Genomic DNA, 15543 nt, shown 5'->3' with positions numbered 1-15543 from the left:
AGGAAATGATTTCTAGCCAGATACTCAGGAGTAGGCCTGGTGTGTGCTATTAACTTAGATTCTGGATTTGTGAACAAGTTTTTATCTGTCCCTCAATAAACCTGGAACAACCAGTTATGGTCTTAGTTCTCTTTTTTCTTACGTATCAGCTAAGTTGCGGAATGCACCACCTGATTTTATCCGTAGCTATGAGTTTACTGGTTTTAAAAGGGAATCCAGGGCCGCATTTTGTACAGCGGCTTTTCTTTTTAATGAATATATCTTTAAATATTATGTATTTAGTAGGTATCTGTATGTGCTATGTATTTTAGCTGTAAAGATATTAGGTCCTGTAGTTATTCGGAAATTCGAGATGAAATAAAGCTTATGCCTGTATGTATGTTAACTTTAGCAGAGCGCATGCGCACACTTTGTAATCTGCGACGCCAGTGCTTACCATATGGCAGATAAAATGACGTTTGCCTTCAATATATAAGCTATCTAATTCTTGCGGTATATTGACAAGGGCGGTTTGGAGCTGTGAGTAGGCGTGGGATTTGTCACATATGGTTTAGGGGCCGACATATCTCTCCCTCAATGCCGTACCGGGAGGCAAGGTCGGTAGCAGAAAGCAGCGAAGGGCCAACTGCGTCCAAAAGCGATCGCACGGGCCGAAATCCCGGGATGACTCGTTTGGTACGACGCTCCAGCGCCGGTGTCTGGAGGTACTGCGTTTTTCTCTCTTGTTCAAACAGTTCGTCAGCGCATGCGCAACTGTTCTGGCTCTTCGATACCTACCTAGCCTACCAAAAAAAATTAACATGCTGCCTTTTTTTTTTTTTTTAAACCAGCAATTGACATTTCAGTTGATTGTATAGGCATAAACGTAAAGGTAAGAGCCGTGCGTGTCTGGTCTTGTCTCAGACACAAGCGAGAGATGGTTTCATGGAGACTGGGACGCCTAAAATGCTCTCGTGTTGTAAACATGGCGGTTCACGAGTGAAGTTGTCTCTCTGGCCTTTCTGTGGACGAATTCCAGGACCTACTGACACAATCTGGGCAAGTTTTGAAAGCTAAAACCTTCAATCGATGCCTTATTTTGCTGGTAGGACTGGGTGGCCCGACACTTATGAAAAAAACTATGAAATGAGAATCGGGAGTCTTCTCTTGTCATGGAATGGCAGAATTACCCAGAATTCTTTTTGGGCATGAGCGAGGCAACTTAAGAAGCACGAGACTGACCCTGATCGAATGGCTGAAGCGCGGCCAGAGGAAATGATTTCTAGCCAGATACTCAGGAGTAGGCCTGGTGTGTGCTATTAACTTAGATTCTGGATTTGTGAACAAGTTTTTATCTGTCCCTCAATAAACCTGGAACAACCAGTTATGGTCTTAGTTCTCTTTTTACTTACGTATCAGCTAAGTTGCGGAATGCACCACCTGATTTTATCCGTAGCTATGAGTTTACTGGTTTTAAAAGGGAATCCAGGGCCGCATTTTGTACAGCGGCTTTTCTTTTTAATGAATATATCTTTAAATATTATGTATTTAGTAGGTATCTGTATGTGCTATGTATTTTAGCTGTAAAGATATTAGGTCCTGTAGTTATTCGGAAATTCGAGATGAAATAAAGCTTATGCCTGTATGTATGTTAACTTTAGCAGAGCGCATGCGCACACTTTGTAATCTGCGACGCCAGTGCTTACCATATGGCAGATAAAATGACGTTTGCCTTCAATATATAAGCTATCTAATTCTTGCGGTATATTGACAAGGGCGGTTTGGAGCTGTGAGTAGGCGTGGGATTTGTCACATATGGTTTAGGGGCCGACATATCTCTCCCTCAATGCCGTACCGGGAGGCAAGGTCGGTAGCAGAAAGCAGCGAAGGGCCAACTGCGTCCAAAAGCGATCGCACGGGCCGAAATCCCGGGATGACTCGTTTGGTACGACGCTCCAGCGCCGGTGTCTGGAGGTACTGCGTTTTTCTCTCTTGTTCAAACAGTTCGTCTGCGCATGCGCAACTGTTCTGGCTCTTCGATACCTAGCCTACCAAAAAAAATTAACATGCTGCCTTTTTTTTTTTTTTAACCAGCAATTGACATTTCAGTTGATTTTATAGGCATAAACGTAAAGGTAAGAGCCGTGCGTGTCTGGTCTTGTCTCAGACAGAAGCGAGAGATGGTTTCATGCAGACTGGGACGCCTAAAATGCTCTCGTGTTGTAAACATGGCGGTTCACGAGTGAAGTTGTCTCTCTAGCCTTTCTGTGGACGAATTCCAGGACCTACTGACACAATCTGGGCAAGTTTTGAAAGCTAAAACCTTCAATCTATGCCTTATTTTGCTGGTAGGACTGGGTGGCCCGACACTTATGAAAAAAACTATGAAATGAGAATCGGGAGTCTTCTCTTGTCATGGAATGGCAGAATTACCCAGAATTCTTTTTGGGCATGAGCGAGGCAACTTAAGAAGCACGAGACTGACCCTGATCGAATGGCTGAAGCGCGGCCAGAGGAAATGATTTCTAGCCAGATACTCAGGAGTAGGCCTGGTGTGTGCTATAAACTTAGATTCTGGATTTGTGAACAAGTTTTTATCTGTCCCTCAATAAACCTGGAACAACCAGTTATGGTCTTAGTTCTCTTTTTTCTTACGTATCAGCTAAGTTGCGGAATGCACCACCTGATTTTATCCGTAGCTATGAGTTTACTGGTTTTAAAAGGGAATCCAGGGCCGCATTTTGTACAGCGGCTTTTCTTTTTAATGAATATATCTTTAAATATTATGTATTTAGTAGGTATCTGTATGTGCTATGTATTTTAGCTGTAAAGATATTAGGTCCTGTAGTTATTCGGAAATTCGAGATGAAATAAAGCTTATGCCTGTATGTATGTTAACTTTAGCAGAGCGCATGCGCACACTTTGTAATCTGCGACGCCAGTGCTTACCATATGGCAGATAAAATGACGTTTGCCTTCAATATATAAGCTATCTAATTCTTGCGGTATATTGACAAGGGCGGTTTGGAGCTGTGAGTAGGCGTGGGATTTGTCACATATGGTTTAGGGGCCGACATATCTCTCCCTCAATGCCGTACCGGGAGGCAAGGTCGGTAGCAGAAAGCAACGAAGGGCCAACTGCGTCCAAAAGCGATCGCACGGGCCGAAATCCCGGGATGACTCGTTTGGTACGACGCTCCAGCGCCGGTGTCTGGAGGTACTGCGTTTTTCTCTCTTGTTCAAACAGTTCGTCTGCGCATGCGCAACTGTTCTGGCTCTTCGATACCTAGCCTACCAAAAAAAATTAACATGCTGCCTTTTTTTTTTTTTTTTTTAAACAGCAATTGACATTTCAGTTGATTGTATAGGCATAAACGTAAAGGTAAGAGCCGTGCGTGTCTGGTCTTGTCTCAGACAGAAGCGAGAGATGGTTTCATGGAGACTGGGACGCCTAAAATGCTCTCGTGTTGTAAACATGGCGGTTCACGAATGATTTTGTCTCTCTGGCCTTTCTGTGGACGAATTCCAGGACCTACTGACACAATCTGGGCAAGTTTTGAAAGCTAAAACCTTCAATCTATGCCTTATTTTGCTGGTAGGACTGGGTGGCCCGACACTTATGAAAAAAACTATGAAATGAGAATCGGGAGTCTTCTCTTGTCATGGAATGGCAGAATTACCCAGAATTCTTTTTGGGCATGAGCGAGGCAACTTAAGAAGCACGAGACTGACCCTGATCGAATGGCTGAAGCGCGGCCAGAGGAAATGATTTCTAGCCAGATACTCAGGAGTAGGCCTGGTGTGTGCTATGAACTTAGATTCTGGATTTGTGAACAAGTTTTTATCTGTCCCTCAATAAACCTGGAACAACCAGTTATGGTCTTAGTTCTCTTTTTTCTTACGTATCAGCTAAGTTGCGGAATGCACCACCTGATTTTATCCGTAGCTATGAGTTTACTGGTTTTAAAAGGGAATCCAGGGCCGCATTTTGTACAGCGGCTTTTCTTTTTAATGAATATATCTTTAAATATTATGTATTTAGTAGGTATCTGTATGTGCTATGTATTTTAGCTGTAAAGATATTAGGTCCTGTAGTTATTCGGAAATTCGAGATGAAATAAAGCTTATGCCTGTATGTATGTTAACTTTAGCAGAGCGCATGCGCACACTTTGTAATCTGCGACGCCAGTGCTTACCATATGGCAGATAAAATGACGTTTGCCTTCAATATATAAGCTATCTAATTCTTGCGGTATATTGACAAGGGCGGTTTGGAGCTGTGAGTAGGCGTGGGATTTGTCACATATGGTTTAGGGGCCGACATATCTCTCCCTCAATGCCGTACCGGGAGGCAAGGTCGGTAGCAGAAAGCAACGAAGGGCCAACTGCGTCCAAAAGCGATCGCACGGGCCGAAATCCCGGGATGACTCGTTTGGTACGACGCTCCAGCGCCGGTGTCTGGAGGTACTGCGTTTTTCTCTCTTGTTCAAACAGTTCGTCTGCGCATGCGCAACTGTTCTGGCTCTTCGATACCTACCTAGCCTACCAAAAAAAATTAACATGCTGCCTTTTTTTTTTTTTTTTAACCAGCAATTGACATTTCAGTTGATTGTATAGGCATAAACGTAAAGGTAAGAGCCGTGCGTGTCTGGTCTTGTCTCAGACAGAAGCGAGAGATGGTTTCATGGAGACTGGGACGCCTAAAATGCTCTCGTGTTGTAAACATGGCGGTTCACGAGTGAAGTTGTCTCTCTGGCCTTTCTGTGGACGAATTCCAGGACCTACTGACACAATCTGGGCAAGTTTTGAAAGCTAAAACCCTCAATCGATGCCTTATTTTGCTGGTAGGACTGGATGGCCCGACACTTATGAAAAAAACTATGAAATGAGAATCGGGAGTCTTCTCTTGTCATGGAATGGCAGAATTACCCAGAATTCTTTTTGGGCATGAGCGAGGCAACTTAAGAAGCACGAGACTGACCCTGATCGAATGGCTGAAGCGCGGCCAGAGGAAATGATTTCTAGCCAGATACTCAGGAGTAGGCCTGGTGTGTGCTATTAACTTAGATTCTGGATTTCTGAACAAGTTTTTATCTGTCCCTCAATAAACCTGGAACAACCAGTTATGGTCTTAGTTCTCTTTTTACTTACGTATCAGCTAAGTTGCGGAATGCACCACCTGATTTTATCCGTAGCTATGAGTTTACTGGTTTTAAAAGGGAATCCAGGGCCGCATTTTGTACAGCGGCTTTTCTTTTTAATGAATATATCTTTAAATATTATGTATTTAGTAGGTATCTGTATGTGCTATGTATTTTAGCTGTAAAGATATTAGGTCCTGTAGTTATTCGGAAATTCGAGATGAAATAAAGCTTATGCCTGTATGTATGTTAACTTTAGCAGAGCGCATGCGGACACTTTGCAATCTGCGACGCCAGTGCTTACCATATGGCAGATAAAATGACGTTTGCCTTCAATATATAAGCTATCTAATTCTTGCGGTATATTGACAAGGGCGGTTTGGAGCTGTGAGTAGGCGTGGGATTTGTCACATATGGTTTAGGGGCCGACATATCTCTCCCTCAATGCCGTACCGGGAGGCAAGGTCGGTAGCAGAAAGCAGCGAAGGGCCAACTGCGTCCAAAAGCGATCGCACGGGCCGAAATCCCGGGATGACTCGTTTGGTACGACGCTCCAGCGCCGGTGTCTGGAGGTACTGCGTTTTTCTCTCTTGTTCAAACAGTTCGTCTGCGCATGCGCAACTGTTCTGGCTCTTCGATACCTAGCCTACCAAAAAAAATTAACATGCTGCCTTTTTTTTTTTTTTTAACCAGCAATTGACATTTCAGTTGATTTTATAGGCATAAACGTAAAGGTAAGAGCCGTGCGTGTCTGGTCTTGTCTCAGACAGAAGCGAGAGATGGTTTCATGCAGACTGGGACGCATAAAATGCTCTCGTGTTGTAAACATGGCGGTTCACGACTGCAGTTGTCTCTCTCGCCTTTCTGCGCACGAATTCCAGGACCTACTGACACAATCTGGGCAAGTTTTGAAAGCTAAAACCTTCAATCTATGCCTTATTTTGCTGGTAGGACTGGGTGGCCCGACACTTATGAAAAAAACTATGAAATGAGAATCGGGAGTCTTCTCTTGTCATGGAATGGCAGAATTACCCAGAATTCTTTTTGGGCATGAGCGAGGCAACTTAAGAAGCACGAGACTGACCCTGATCGAATGGCTGAAGCGCGGCCAGAGGAAATGATTTCTAGCCAGATACTCAGGAGTAGGCCTGGTGTGTGCTATTAACTTAGATTCTGGATTTGTGAACAAGTTTTTATCTGTCCCTCAATAAACCTGGAACAACCAGTTATGGTCTTAGTTCTCTTTTTTCTTACGTATCAGCTAAGTTGCGGAATGCACCACCTGATTTTATCCGTAGCTATGAGTTTACTGGTTTTAAAAGGGAATCCAGGGCCGCATTTTGTACAGCGGCTTTTCTTTTTAATGAATATATCTTTAAATATTATGTATTTAGTAGGTATCTGTATGTGCTATGTATTTTAGCTGTAAAGATGTTAGGTCCTGTAGTTATTCGGAAATTCGAGATGAAATAAAGCTTATGCCTGTATGTATGTTAACTTTAGCAGAGCGCATGCGCACACTTTGTAATCTGCGACGCCAGTGCTTACCATATGGCAGATAAAATGACGTTTGCCTTCAATATATAAGCTATCTAATTCTTGCGGTATATTGACAAGGGCGGTTTGGAGCTGTGAGTAGGCGTGGGATTTGTCACATATGGTTTAGGGGCCGACATATCTCTCCCTCAATGCCGTACCGGGAGGCAAGGTCGGTAGCAGAAAGCAACGAAGGGCCAACTGCGTCCAAAAGCGATCGCACGGGCCGAAATCCCGGGATGACTCGTTTGGTACGACGCTCCAGCGCCGGTGTCTGGAGGTACTGCGTTTTTCTCTCTTGTTCAAACAGTTCGTCTGCGCATGCGCAACTGTTCTGGCTCTTCGATACCTAGCCTACCAAAAAAAATTAACATGCTGCCTTTTTTTTTGTTTTTTTTTTTTAACCAGCAATTGACATTTCAGTTGATTGTATAGGCATAAACGTAAAGGTAAGAGCCGTGCGTGTCTGGTCTTGTCTCAGACAGAAGCGAGAGATGGTTTCATGGAGACTGGGACGCCTAAAATGCTCTCGTGTTGTAAACATGGCGGTTCACGAGTGAAGTTGTCTCTCTGGCCTTTCTGTGGACGAATTCCAGGACCTACTGACACAATCTGGGCAAGTTTTGAAAGCTAAAACCCTCAATCGATGCCTTATTTTGCTGGTAGGACTGGATGGCCCGACACTTATGAAAAAAACTATGAAATGAGAATCGGGAGTCTTCTCTTGTCATGGAATGGCAGAATTACCCAGAATTCTTTTTGGGCATGAGCGAGGCAACTTAAGAAGCACGAGACTGACCCTGATCGAATGGCTGAAGCGCGGCCAGAGGAAATGATTTCTAGCCAGATACTCAGGAGTAGGCCTGGTGTGTGCTATTAACTTAGATTCTGGATTTCTGAACAAGTTTTTATCTGTCCCTCAATAAACCTGGAACAACCAGTTATGGTCTTAGTTCTCTTTTTACTTACGTATCAGCTAAGTTGCGGAATGCACCACCTGATTTTATCCGTAGCTATGAGTTTACTGGTTTTAAAAGGGAATCCAGGGCCGCATTTTGTACAGCGGCTTTTCTTTTTAATGAATATATCTTTAAATATTATGTATTTAGTAGGTATCTGTATGTGCTATGTATTTTAGCTGTAAAGATATTAGGTCCTGTAGTTATTCGGAAATTCGAGATGAAATAAAGCTTATGCCTGTATGTATGTTAACTTTAGCAGAGCGCATGCGGACACTTGGTAATCTGCGACGAAAGTGCTTACCATATGGCAGATAAAATGACGTTTGCCTTCAATATATAAGCTATCTAATTCTTGCGGTATATTGACAAGGGCGGTTTGGAGCTGTGAGTAGGCGTGGGATTTGTCACATATGGTTTAGGGGCCGACATATCTCTCCCTCAATGCCGTACCGGGAGGCAAGGTCGGTAGCAGAAAGCAACGAAGGGCCAACTGCGTCCAAAAGCGATCGCACGGGCCGAAATCCCGGGATGACTCGTTTGGTACGACGCTCCAGCGCCGGTGTCTGGAGGTACTGCGTTTTTCTCTCTTGTTCAAACAGTTCGTCAGCGCATCCGCAACTGTTCTGGCTCTTCGATACCTACCTAGCCTACCAAAAAAAATTAACATGCTGCCTTTTTTTTTTTAAACCAGCAATTGACATTTCAGTTGATTTTATAGGCATAAACGTAAAGGTAAGAGCCGTGCGTGTCTGGTCTTGTCTCAGACAGAAGCGAGAGATGCTTTCATGCAGACTGGGACGCATAAAATGCTCTCATGTTGTAAACATGGCGGTTCACGAGTGAAGTTGTCTCTCTGGCCTTTCTGTGGACGAATTCCAGGACCTACTGACACAATCTGGGCAAGTTTTGAAAGCTAAAACCTTCAATCTATGCCTTATTTTGCTGGTAGGACTGGGTGGCCCGACACTTATGAAAAAAACTATGAAATGAGAATCGGGAGTCTTCTCTTGTCATGGAATGGCAGAATTACCCAGAATTCTTTTTGGGCATGAGCGAGGCAACTTAAGAAGCACGAGACTGACCCTGATCGAATGGCTGAAGCGCGGCCAGAGGAAATGATTTCTAGCCAGATACTCAGGAGTAGGCCTGGTGTGTGCTATTAACTTAGATTCTGGATTTGTGAACAAGTTTTTATCTGTCCCTCAATAAACCTGGAACAACCAGTTATGGTCTTAGTTCTCTTTTTTCTTACGTATCAGCTAAGTTGCGGAATGCACCACCTGATTTTATCCGTAGCTATGAGTTTACTGGTTTTAAAAGGGAATCCAGGGCCGCATTTTGTACAGCGGCTTTTCTTTTTAATGAATATATCTTTAAATATTATGTATTTAGTAGGTATCTGTATGTGCTATGTATTTTAGCTGTAAAGATGTTAGGTCCTGTAGTTATTCGGAAATTCGAGATGAAATAAAGCTTATGCCTGTATGTATGTTAACTTTAGCAGAGCGCATGCGCACACTTTGTAATCTGCGACGCCAGTGCTTACCATATGGCAGATAAAATGACGTTTGCCTTCAATATATAAGCTATCTAATTCTTGCGGTATATTGACAAGGGCGGTTTGGAGCTGTGAGTAGGCGTGGGATTTGTCACATATGGTTTAGGGGCCGACATATCTCTCCCTCAATGCCGTACCGGGAGGCAAGGTCGGTAGCAGAAAGCAACGAAGGGCCAACTGCGTCCAAAAGCGATCGCACGGGCCGAAATCCCGGGATGACTCGTTTGGTACGACGCTCCAGCGCCGGTGTCTGGAGGTACTGCGTTTTTCTCTCTTGTTCAAACAGTTCGTCAGCGCATGCGCAACTGTTCTGGCTCTTCGATACCTACCTAGCCTACCAAAAAAAATTAACATGCTGCCTTTTTTTTTTTTTTTTTTAACCAGCAATTGACATTTCAGTTGATTTTATAGGCATAAACGTAAAGGTAAGAGCCGTGCGTGTCTGGTCTTGTCTCAGACAGAAGCGAGAGATGGTTTCATGCAGACTGGGACGCATAAAATGCTCTCGTGTTGTAAACATGGCGGTTCACGAGTGAAGTTGTCTCTCTGGCCTTTCTGTGGACGAATTCCAGGACCTACTGACACAATCTGGGCAAGTTTTGAAAGCTAAAACCTTCAATCGATGCCTTATTTTGCTGGTAGGACTGGGTGGCCCGACACTTATGAAAAAAACTATGAAATGAGAATCGGGAGTCTTCTCTTGTCATGGAATGGCAGAATTACCCAGAATTCTTTTTGGGCATGAGCGAGGCAACTTAAGAAGCACGAGACTGACCCTGATCGAATGGCTGAAGCGCGGCCAGAGGAAATGATTTCTAGCCAGATACTCAGGAGTAGGCCTGGTGTGTGCTATTAACTTAGATTCTGGATTTGTGAACAAGTTTTTATCTGTCCCTCAATAAACCTGGAACAACCAGTTATGGTCTTAGTTCTCTTTTTTCTTACGTATCAGCTAAGTTGCGGAATGCACCACCTGATTTTATCCGTAGCTATGAGTTTACTGGTTTTAAAAGGGAATCCAGGGCCGCATTTTGTACAGCGGCTTTTCTTTTTAATGAATATATCTTTAAATATTATGTATTTAGTAGGTATCTGTATGTGCTATGTATTTTAGCTGTAAAGATATTAGGTCCTGTAGTTATTCGGAAATTCGAGATGAAATAAAGCTTATGCCTGTATGTATGTTAACTTTAGCAGAGCGCATGCGCACACTTTGTAATCTGCGACGCCAGTGCTTACCATATGGCAGATAAAATGACGTTTGCCTTCAATATATAAGCTATCTAATTCTTGCGGTATATTGACAAGGGCGGTTTGGAGCTGTGAGTAGGCGTGGGATTTGTCACATATGGTTTAGGGGCCGACATATCTCTCCCTCAATGCCGTACCGGGAGGCAAGGTCGGTAGCAGAAAGCAGCGAAGGGCCAACTGCGTCCAAAAGCGATCGCACGGGCCGAAATCCCGGGATGACTCGTTTGGTACGACGCTCCAGCGCCGGTGTCTGGAGGTACTGCGTTTTTCTCTCTTGTTCAAACAGTTCGTCAGCGCATGCGCAACTGTTCTGGCTCTTCGATACCTACCTAGCCTACCAAAAAAAATTAACATGCTGCCTTTTTTTTTTTTTTTTAAACCAGCAATTGACATTTCAGTTGATTTTATAGGCATAAACGTAAAGGTAAGAGCCGTGCGTGTCTGGTCTTGTCTCAGACACAAGCGAGAGATGGTTTCATGGAGACTGGGACGCCTAAAATGCTCTCGTGTTGTAAACATGGCGGTTCACGAGTGAAGTTGTCTCTCTGGCCTTTCTGTGGACGAATTCCAGGACCTACTGACACAATCTGGGCAAGTTTTGAAAGCTAAAACCTTCAATCGATGCCTTATTTTGCTGGTAGGACTGGGTGGCCCGACACTTATGAAAAAAACTATGAAATGAGAATCGGGAGTCTTCTCTTGTCATGGAATGGCAGAATTACCCAGAATTCTTTTTGGGCATGAGCGAGGCAACTTAAGAAGCACGAGACTGACCCTGATCGAATGGCTGAAGCGCGGCCAGAGGAAATGATTTCTAGCCAGATACTCAGGAGTAGGCCTGGTGTGTGCTATTAACTTAGATTCTGGATTTCTGAACAAGTTTTTATCTGTCCCTCAATAAACCTGGAACAACCAGTTATGGTCTTAGTTCTCTTTTTACTTACGTATCAGCTAAGTTGCGGAATGCACCACCTGATTTTATCCGTAGCTATGAGTTTACTGGTTTTAAAAGGGAATCCAGGGCCGCATTTTGTACAGCGGCTTTTCTTTTTAATGAATATATCTTTAAATATTATGTATTTAGTAGGTATCTGTATGTGCTATGTATTTTAGCTGTAAAGATATTAGGTCCTGTAGTTATTCGGAAATTCGAGATGAAATAAAGCTTATGCCTGTATGTATGTTAACTTTAGCAGAGCGCATGCGCACACTTTGTAATCTGCGACGCCAGTGCTTACCATATGGCAGATAAAATGACGTTTGCCTTCAATATATAAGCTATCTAATTCTTGCGGTATATTGACAAGGGCGGTTTGGAGCTGTGAGTAGGCGTGGGATTTGTCACATATGGTTTAGGGGCCGACATATCTCTCCCTCAATGCCGTACCGGGAGGCAAGGTCGGTAGCAGAAAGCAGCGAAGGGCCAACTGCGTCCAAAAGCGATCGCACGGGCCGAAATCCCGGGATGACTCGTTTGGTACGACGCTCCAGCGCCGGTGTCTGGAGGTACTGCGTTTTTCTCTCTTGTTCAAACAGTTCGTCAGCGCATGCGCAACTGTTCTGGCTCTTCGATACCTAGCCTACCAAAAAAAATTAACATGCTGCCTTTTTTTTTTTTTTTTTTTAACCAGCAATTGACATTTCAGTTGATTTTATAGGCATAAACGTAAAGGTAAGAGCCGTGCGTGTCTGGTCTTGTCTCAGACAGAAGCGAGAGATGGTTTCATGCAGACTGGGACGCATAAAATGCTCTCGTGTTGTAAACATGGCGGTTCACGAGTGAAGTTGTCTCTCTGGCCTTTCTGTGGACGAATTCCAGGACCTACTGACACAATCTGGGCAAGTTTTGAAAGCTAAAACCTTCAATCGATGCCTTATTTTGCTGGTAGGACTGGGTGGCCCGACACTTATGAAAAAAACTATGAAATGAGAATCGGGAGTCTTCTCTTGTCATGGAATGGCAGAATTACCCAGAATTCTTTTTGGGCATGAGCGAGGCAACTTAAGAAGCACGAGACTGACCCTGATCGAATGGCTGAAGCGCGGCCAGAGGAAATGATTTCTAGCCAGATACTCAGGAGTAGGCCTGGTGTGTGCTATTAACTTAGATTCTGGATTTGTGAACAAGTTTTTATCTGTCCCTCAATAAACCTGGAACAACCAGTTATGGTCTTAGTTCTCTTTTTTCTTACGTATCAGCTAAGTTGCGGAATGCACCACCTGATTTTATCCGTAGCTATGAGTTTACTGGTTTTAAAAGGGAATCCAGGGCCGCATTTTGTACAGCGGCTTTTCTTTTTAATGAATATATCTTTAAATATTATGTATTTAGTAGGTATCTGTATGTGCTATGTATTTTAGCTGTAAAGATATTAGGTCCTGTAGTTATTCGGAAATTCGAGATGAAATAAAGCTTATGCCTGTATGTATGTTAACTTTAGCAGAGCGCATGCGCACACTTTGTAATCTGCGACGCCAGTGCTTACCATATGGCAGATAAAATGACGTTTGCCTTCAATATATAAGCTATCTAATTCTTGCGGTATATTGACAAGGGCGGTTTGGAGCTGTGAGTAGGCGTGGGATTTGTCACATATGGTTTAGGGGCCGACATATCTCTCCCTCAATGCCGTACCGGGAGGCAAGGTCGGTAGCAGAAAGCAGCGAAGGGCCAACTGCGTCCAAAAGCGATCGCACGGGCCGAAATCCCGGGATGACTCGTTTGGTACGACGCTCCAGCGCCGGTGTCTGGAGGTACTGCGTTTTTCTCTCTTGTTCAAACAGTTCGTCTGCGCATGCGCAACTGTTCTGGCTCTTCGATACCTAGCCTACCAAAAAAAATTAACATGCTGCCTTTTTTTTTTTTTTTTTTTAACCAGCAATTGACATTTCAGTTGATTGTATAGGCATAAACGTAAAGGTAAGAGCCGTGCGTGTCTGGTCTTGTCTCAGACAGAAGCGAGAGATGGTTTCATGGAGACTGGGACGCATAAAATGCTCTCGTGTTGTAAACATGGCGGTTCACGAGTGAAGTTGTCTCTCTGGCCTTTCTGTGGACGAATTCCAGGACCTACTGACACAATCTGGGCAAGTTTTGAAAGCTAAAACCTTCAATCTATGCCTTATTTTGCTGGTAGGACTGGGTGGCCCGACACTTATGAAAAAAACTATGAAATGAGAATCGGGAGTCTTCTCTTGTCATGGAATGGCAGAATTACCCAGAATTCTTTTTGGGCATGAGCGAGGCAACTTAAGAAGCACGAGACTGACCCTGATCGAATGGCTGAAGCGCGGCCAGAGGAAATGATTTCTAGCCAGATACTCAGGAGTAGGCCTGGTGTGTGCTATTAACTTAGATTCTGGATTTGTGAACAAGTTTTTATCTGTCCCTCAATAAACCTGGAACAACCAGTTATGGTCTTAGTTCTCTTTTTTCTTACGTATCAGCTAAGTTGCGGAATGCACCACCTGATTTTATCCGTAGCTATGAGTTTACTGGTTTTAAAAGGGAATCCAGGGCCGCATTTTGTACAGCGGCTTTTCTTTTTAATGAATATATCTTTAAATATTATGTATTTAGTAGGTATCTGTATGTGCTATGTATTTTAGCTGTAAAGATATTAGGTCCTGTAGTTATTCGGAAATTCGAGATGAAATAAAGCTTATGCCTGTATGTATGTTAACTTTAGCAGAGCGCATGCGCACACTTTGTAATCTGCGACGCCAGTGCTTACCATATGGCAGATAAAATGACGTTTGCCTTCAATATATAAGCTATCTAATTCTTGCGGTATATTGACAAGGGCGGTTTGGAGCTGTGAGTAGGCGTGGGATTTGTCACATATGGTTTAGGGGCCGACATATCTCTCCCTCAATGCCGTACCGGGAGGCAAGGTCGGTAGCAGAAAGCAGCGAAGGGCCAACTGCGTCCAAAAGCGATCGCACGGGCCGAAATCCCGGGATGACTCGTTTGGTACGACGCTCCAGCGCCGGTGTCTGGAGGTACTGCGTTTTTCTCTCTTGTTCAAACAGTTCGTCAGCGCATGCGCAACTGTTCTGGCTCTTCGATACCTAGCCTACCAAAAAAAATTAACATGCTGCCTTTTTTTTTTTTTTTTTTTTAACCAGCAATTGACATTTCAGTTGATTTTATAGGCATAAACGTAAAGGTAAGAGCCGTGCGTGTCTGGTCTTGTCTCAGACAGAAGCGAGAGATGGTTTCATGCAGACTGGGACGCATAAAATGCTCTCGTGTTGTAAACATGGCGGTTCACGAGTGAAGTTGTCTCTCTGGCCTTTCTGTGGACGAATTCCAGGACCTACTGACACAATCTGGGCAAGTTTTGAAAGCTAAAACCTTCAATCTATGCCTTATTTTGCTGGTAGGACTGGGTGGCCCGACACTTATGAAAAAAACTATGAAATGAGAATCGGGAGTCTTCTCTTGTCATGGAATGGCAGAATTACCCAGAATTCTTTTTGGGCATGAGCGAGGCAACTTAAGAAGCACGAGACTGACCCTGATCGAATGGCTGAAGCGCGGCCAGAGGAAATGATTTCTAGCCAGATACTCAGGAGTAGGCCTGGTGTGTGCTATTAACTTAGATTCTGGATTTCTGAACAAGTTTTTATCTGTCCCTCAATAAACCTGGAACAACCAGTTATGGTCTTAGTTCTCTTTTTTCTTACGTATCAGCTAAGTTGCGGAATGCACCACCTGATTTTATCCGTAGCTATGAGTTTACTGGTTTTAAAAGGGAATCCAGGGCCGCATTTTGTACAGCGGCTTTTCTTTTTAATGAATATATCTTTAAATATTATGTATTTAGTAGGTATCTGTATGTGCTATGTATTTTAGCTGTAAAGATATTAGGTCCTGTAGTTATTCGGAAATTCGAGATGAAATAAAGCTTATGCCTGTATGTATGTTAACTTTAGCAGAGCGCATGCGCACACTTTGTAATCTGCGACGCCAGTGCTTACCATATGGCAGATAAAATGACGTTTGCCTTCAATATATAAGCTATCTAATTCTTGCGGTATATTGACAAGGGCGGTTTGGAGCTGTGAGTAGGCGTGGGATTTGTCACATATGGTTTAGGGGCCGACATATCTC

The sequence above is a fragment of the Montipora capricornis genome, chromosome 5, assembly GCF_036669925.1.
Source record: "Montipora capricornis isolate CH-2021 chromosome 5, ASM3666992v2, whole genome shotgun sequence".
NCBI lineage: Eukaryota > Metazoa > Cnidaria > Anthozoa > Scleractinia > Acroporidae > Montipora > Montipora capricornis.
The sequence above is the reverse complement of the archived record's forward strand: the minus strand, read 5'-3'. Positions refer to the sequence as shown.